General features: G+C 37.9%; 1 pseudogene; it reads left to right on the top strand.

Annotated features, from left to right (window-relative positions):
- Window positions 1-1,961: 1,961 nt before the first annotated feature.
- LOC132061896 (myricetin 7/4'-O-methyltransferase 2-like) lies at window positions 1,962-3,618 on the top strand (annotated as a pseudogene).
- The last annotated feature ends 3,302 nt before the right edge of the window (window positions 3,619-6,920 follow it).

The raw sequence follows: 6,920 nt of genomic DNA on the forward strand, positions 1-6,920 counted from the left end.
ACTCAAGTTAGTTTACTACTCAAAAACATCATGAAAGCTACATTTAGACCTCATTTTGTACTTTCTCCTTCCACCTAAGTTGTTCAACAACCAAGCATTCTTGATAACATGAAATAAGCATGAAAACTAACCTTTTATCTTATAAGAATGAGCTTTGGATCAAGCTATCAACTTGTATGAAAACCCTAGCTTCAATACCCAAGTTATTCTTGAAGTCTACTAACCCTAGTGAGCCTTCCAACACATGAATACCTTGATTCTTGCTATTTGATCTTTGTTTCTCTTGAGTTTGGGTGGAATATGCTTGAGAGAAGGTCCTAGAGCTTTTAAGGGTTTGGGGGAAGTGGGAAATGAGAAAATATAACTAGGGTCACTTATATATATAAAGAGAATAAGATGGCCCGACTGATTTATACGGCCATTTATACGGTTCGTATAAATGGACCGTATAATCCCACTAAGAAAATACCTCCTCTGGAAGGGTTATGTGGACCATTTATACAGGCCGTATAACTTATACGGTCCGTATAAGTGGTCGTACAACCCACAGTTTTCTGAAACTTTCTCTCGTCGATTCGTTTGATTTTCAATCCTTGTGGAACCTTCTTGGCACTTATATAACACTTCAATAACCATACGATAGGCCCTATAGCAGCCTCTCAAGACATTAATAAATACGCATCAAATCAACTATTGCGAAAACCTTTCCAAACACGTCTTGCATTTCACTTCCTTTAACGAACTTAGTTTCACATATTCATATGACTTCCAAATCCTATAGTACGCACTTTAAGCTATCTAATACTCTCCTTAATCTCATAAGGACTTCATACTCACCTTAAGCTCGCATAGTCTATTGACAATGCAACAATCCGAAATCTCCGAGGTGTAACAAAGAGATTACCCTGTGACTACCTTATTAAATTCCATTTCTAGAAGGTTTGCTGAAATTTTCAGGCAGAGGCATGCAGTTATCAACGGTTCAATCAATTTATTGGTGCCTTCGGCTGAAAAGACGACAAGGGAAGAGATGAATGAGGGTGACTCCTTGTTTGTCAATAATATAAATGGGGATGTCAACAAGTTCTCCGTAGTCGGCAATGGCCCAACTACCAAAGTCAATCTACTAAAAAAACATGTTCTTGTAGAGAGTATGACTTGGTGAAATTACTGTGCATTCACGCGATGACATCCTTGAGATTGAAGTACAGAGCTGGATATGGTTCAAGCATCTACGAGTATTCTTCACCCATGTATAAAGTTCAATCTTACATTCTTGCATTTGATGAAACTATTTCTGTAGTCCCTCCAGAGTCAGAATGTGTTGTGCCATAGAAGTTTGCAAACATGGACGTTCCTTCACCTCTCTGCACGCCCAAACTTGGAAGAAAGAGAATGAAGTTTATTTTTCACAACATGGAATCTTTCAAGTCCAAGGGAAGAGAAACAAGTGCTCAATTTGCAATGGAAGTGGCCACAAGAAAACAACTTGCCGATATTTGAGAGAGCATCCTACTTGATTGCTTTCCATTTTAATGTATTTTTTGTTGTATTTTGAATTTTTGCCTCTACTTTTCCAGTTCAATATTGATCAATTTTGCTTTCGTCTATCATAGAAAAGAATGAGTTTATAATATTCCAAACCGTTATTCTATAATACCACAATTGTCCGTTTTCAATAGACTTTTTAGGAGGCCTATAACTCCTATGCAGAACCCTTATGCATTTTGAACTAAGAAACGTAATAACTAAGTTTTCAAAAAGCTGCAAATTACGTCTAATTACTCCAATATGAAACACTACGTTCATGCGCTCAACCACGCATCGATCATCCATTGGGGGACCTTTCACTTACCCGATGAAACGGTCTATATATCAGTGGTTGTCTATTGTCTCTTCTCACATTTAAAATATACTCAAACCCAAACTCCATCACTATTCAAAAAACCGTCAACCCTCCAATGGCTAGAAGAATCAGAGGTCGTGCAGCAAGACACCCATGCTTCAAAACACCATCACCAGACATCCTCCTTCTCCGCAATGATTTTGAGAGGCTCTTCAGGGGCCTTGGAGAAGATAGGGAGAGGACTGACCGGGCTCTCACTAGGATCATGTGCCTTTTGCGTGTGATCTTGCAGATGAACAATGTTGACGCTGGTGCCATCATCACCGCCTGCAACCCCCCTATTTTTTTTTTTTTTTTTTTAATATCTTTTAGTTTATTTTCATTCATCGTAAGTTTTTGCAAAGCTTTCATTTATAAGAGTAGATGAAAGTTTTGGTGACTTTCATATACGAAAGCTTTTGGATGTATTTGATGTTTTTCTTGGGCTTAAAATGAAATGAAATGTTGGGGCCCGTTTTGCTATACATCTTTCTTGTGATTTCTGCATTTTGTGTTGTGTTTCACTGTTGATTTCTACATTTGTCTTTCTTTTCAATTTCTGCAAAAAATGAGTCCTTCAATTTTGAGTCTCTCGTGCTTGTCAACCATGATCCGGTCTTTTCAAAAGCATGGTTCGAGTTAAGCGCTTGGTTCCAAAATGATTCTCCCACTGCTTTTCATACCACTCATGGAAAATCTTTCTGGGATTACATTGTGGAAGAAGAACCCAGAGTACTAGGTGATATTTTCGACGATGCATTTGCTAGTGACTCGAGGTTGAATATCAATGTGCTTATTAAAAAGGATAAACATGTGTTTGAGGGGCTAATGTCGTTGGTGGTCGTTGGTGGTGGCACTGGTACTGTGTCAATAGCTATAGCTAAAGCTCTTCCCTGCAGTATAAAGTGCACTGCACTTGATCTTCCTCATGTTATAGGCGACCTCAAAGGAAGTGGGAATTTGGACTTTGTTGGAAGAGATATGTTCGATAAGATCCCACATTCATGTAGTGCCATTTTACTCAAGGTACAATTTAGCTACAAGAACCATTTGCTTGTCCGTGTAATTAATTTAAACTGCCCTTACTTGAAACTACCCTACACAATTATTTACTATTATTCACTTCCCATAGTGCTTATTTAGCTTATCTCTAAATACTTTTGGGATAATATTTTCTACTTACCAAATACTAGAAGAAAATAATCAAGTAAGAAGACAGTTCCCTATCATGGAAAATATTCTCCTTCAAACCAAACACACCCTCAATCTAGCTATTGTAATTTTCCTTTAGCATTTTGCCTCTCATTCTTCTTGATCGATCGTTTGAGACTTGCAAAAATTTCACGTATTGACTTTTAAATTGACCATTCCACCTCACGCTTTCAATCATTTTCTGCTCAACTTAATTCTTCAATATTGTTGAAACAGTGTGTTCTGCACGACTGGAGGGACGAAGATTGTATGAAGATACTGAAGAAATGCAAAGAGTCAATTCCAAGCAAGGGAAAAGGAGGAAAAGTGATAATTATAGACACGGTGATGGAAGACGATTCGAAGCAGAATAATTAATTTGTTCGAGGAAAACATAATATGAATATGCTAATGATGGTTATTTATGCTGTCAAAGAGAGAACTAAAAAAGAATGGGAGAAGCTCTTCATTCAAGTTGGTTTCACTGAATACAAAAATTTTCCCGCTTTGGTTTAAGGTCTCTCATTGAAATTTACCCTTAGCTTGAACAAGTAGTCTTAGCAAGGAACACAAAGATTTTTCTCACCGATATTCATTGGGAAACTTGTGCTATAAAACATAATTTTTCAACCTCATTTACATCGAACCAGTTCAATGAGAAAACGCATGGTGAGAAACAACGTTCTATTAGGTTCTTTATCATGACATACCTATATCAAATAATGCATCCAAAGAAACGACAAGACTATTATGAAACCTATGTTCAAAATCAGAAAACAGAAACCAACAACTGGAAACGGAAAAACAGAAAGGGAAAAAACGCAAAAAATAGAGACTGGAAAAATAATGCAGAAAGTAATAAAATATCCGAGACCACAGAATTCACTGTGTGTCCTTAAGGAATTTAATCCCCTCACTGTACCCGAGGTTATGGATTACTTCCTCCTAGGATAAAACGGATATACCTGTCGCAGGAGTGGCGGTACCTCAAACGCCTACGACTTCGACGAACTCAAATTTGGCAACGAAACACACTAAGACTCGATAGTTTTATTTCTGGAAAAAGAATGCAGAATTTGCAATGCAGGAAAAAATTTCAGTAGTCGAAAAATGAGGCATTGTCTCAGTTTATATAGCCGCGAAACATACAGTTCGGAAACGGGTTTGGTGGTTGGTCGGAAAAGGCCTTGCCTTTTTCGAAAAAATAAGAACGTTGGGAACGTTGGAATTTATTCATAAATTTAATTAATTACCAATTAATATTTTCCCGTGAAAATATAAAATAATTTCAGAAAATGAAGATTGAAGTTAAATAAATTTGGTCCAAAAAGATTATCAATCAATCAGATCATTTGACCAAATCCAAATCCAAATCCGAAGCCGAAGCCGAGCGAAGCGACGACGACGGCGTGAGGGGGGTCTCTCTTCTCAACGCTTTAAGAGCTAGAAGAAGTGCTTTCTAATATAAGCACCTAACTTTCCCTTTCTACCACCAATGTGGTGCAAAGCTCCTTTTCAAAGGAACTTTGCTCTAAACTTCATTTTCCCTCCATTTTTTCTCATTCACACCAACTTAGCTAGCTTCAATCATTAACTAGCTTTAACAATCCCCCACATGAATGGGGAATGGCTATATGATGAAAAACATGCATGACAAAAAACTGTGTGCTTCGTAAGCAAGGATTAATTGCATCTGGATAAGTAAATTTCTCTTTGAACTTTCCGTAGTGAACATATGTCGGATATACTCGGTCAATCGGTAGATTTGATATCTTTGAACCGTCGAGCTTTGGTGTATACCTAGACAATCACATGTCACATAATTAACCCTTTAACGGTTTTTGGTTCTCATTGTTTTGTTCGTTTCAGCCTTGAACACTGCCTGGTTCATAAGTGCGTAGAGAATTGGCCTTACAAAATTCTCCTTGAAGCGGCTTACACTTCACACTTACATAGGTGATTTCTAAATGTGTCATCCTGTAGATACACTATTTGATATACCCCGTATCAAACTTAGAAACCATTAAAAAGCCTTAATGCTTTATCACAGATGCGAACATTGTCTCATCACGAGAATGGACCAAAAAGTTATTGTGACAATGTTGAACCGTCATCAATGACTTTGTTTGATCTCTTTGAATCTAGATCTTGGGATCTCCAGTCTTCTAGGTAGATTTACCGCCACGATGACTTGTCCTCGGCCATAGTCCCATTCCTCTCGATGATCTTTCAACCACCTCTCTAGTTAGGCCTTTAGTTAGTGGATCCGACACATTATCTCTTGACTTAATATAGTCAATTGTGATAATTCCACTAGAGAGTAGTTGTCTAACGGTATTATGTCTTCGTCGTATATGACGAGACTTTTCGTTGTACATAACGCTCCTGGCTCTTCCTATTGCCGCTTGGCTATCGCAATGTATGCATATAGGAGCCAACGGTTTGGGCCAAAATGGAATGTCTTCTAAGAAATTCCGGAGCCATTCAGCTTCTTCACCGGCTTTGTCTAGAGCTATGAACTCGGACTCCATTGTAGAGCGAGCGATACATGTCTGTTTGGATGACTTCCAAGACCTTTCTCTCCATCTATGGTAAAAACGTATCCACTTGTGGATTTAGTTTCGATTGAACCGGTGATCAATTTGCATCACTTTGTATCCTTCAATAAATGCTGGGATACCTATTATAATGCAAAGCAAAGTTTTGAGTATGTTTCAAATACCCCAAAACTCGTTTCATTGCCGACCAATGATTTTGGTCGGGATTACTAGTGTAGCGACTTAGTTTACTTATAGCACACACAATATCGAGTCGCGTACGATTCATGATATACATCAAACTTCCCAACACTCTGGCATAATCCAATTGAGAATGACTTGCACCTTTATTCTTTGCAAGAGCAAGGTTCATATCAATTGGCGTCTTTGCAACTTTAAAGTTCTAATACTTGAACTTTTCAAGTACCTTTTCAATATAATGAGATTGAGACAATGCTAAACCTTGAGGAGTCTTATGGATTTTAATTCCCAGAATTAAATCGGCAACTCCTAAGTCTTTCATATCAAACTTACTAGCAAGCATGCGCTTAGTAGCATTTATGTTAGCAATGTCGTTACTCATTATCAACATATCATCCACGTACAAACAAACAATGACGACGTGGTTCGGAGTGTTCTTAATGTAGACACATTTATCACACTCATTTATCTTGAATCCATTTGACAAAGATCGTATGGTCAAATTTTGCATGCCACCGTTTGGGTGATTGTTTTAGTCCGTAAAGAGACTTAACAAGTCGACACACCTTCTTCTCTTTCCCGGAACTACAAACCCTTCGGGTTGTTCCATGTAAATTTCTTCCTCTAACTCTCCATTTAAAAGAAATTTGTTTCACATCCATTTGATGGATTTCAAGACCGTACACGGCGGCTAACACTACTAACACCCGAATAGATGTAATCCTCGTTACCGGTGAGTATGTATCAAAGTAATCAAGACCTTCTCATTGTCTAAACACTTTAACAACTAGTCTTGCCTTATATTTAGCAATAGTACCATCAGCTCTCATTTTCCGCTTGAAAATCCATTTGGAACCTAAAGGTTTATTCCCTGGAGGAAGATCAACCAATTCCCAAGTATGGTTGTTCAATATGGATTCTATCTCACTATTGATTGCCTCTTTCCAAAATTGAGCTTCCGATGAAGACATAGCTTCGTTGAAAGTTCGAGGCTCATTTTCCAACAAAAATGTTAGAAATTCTGGTCCAAAGGAAGTAGACGTCCTTTGATGTTTGCTGCGTCTTGGATTTTCCTCATCAGGAACATTTTCCTTTGTTTCTTCCCG

Source organism: Lycium ferocissimum, chromosome 7 (genome assembly GCF_029784015.1).
Source record: "Lycium ferocissimum isolate CSIRO_LF1 chromosome 7, AGI_CSIRO_Lferr_CH_V1, whole genome shotgun sequence".
Classification (NCBI taxonomy): domain Eukaryota; kingdom Viridiplantae; phylum Streptophyta; class Magnoliopsida; order Solanales; family Solanaceae; genus Lycium; species Lycium ferocissimum.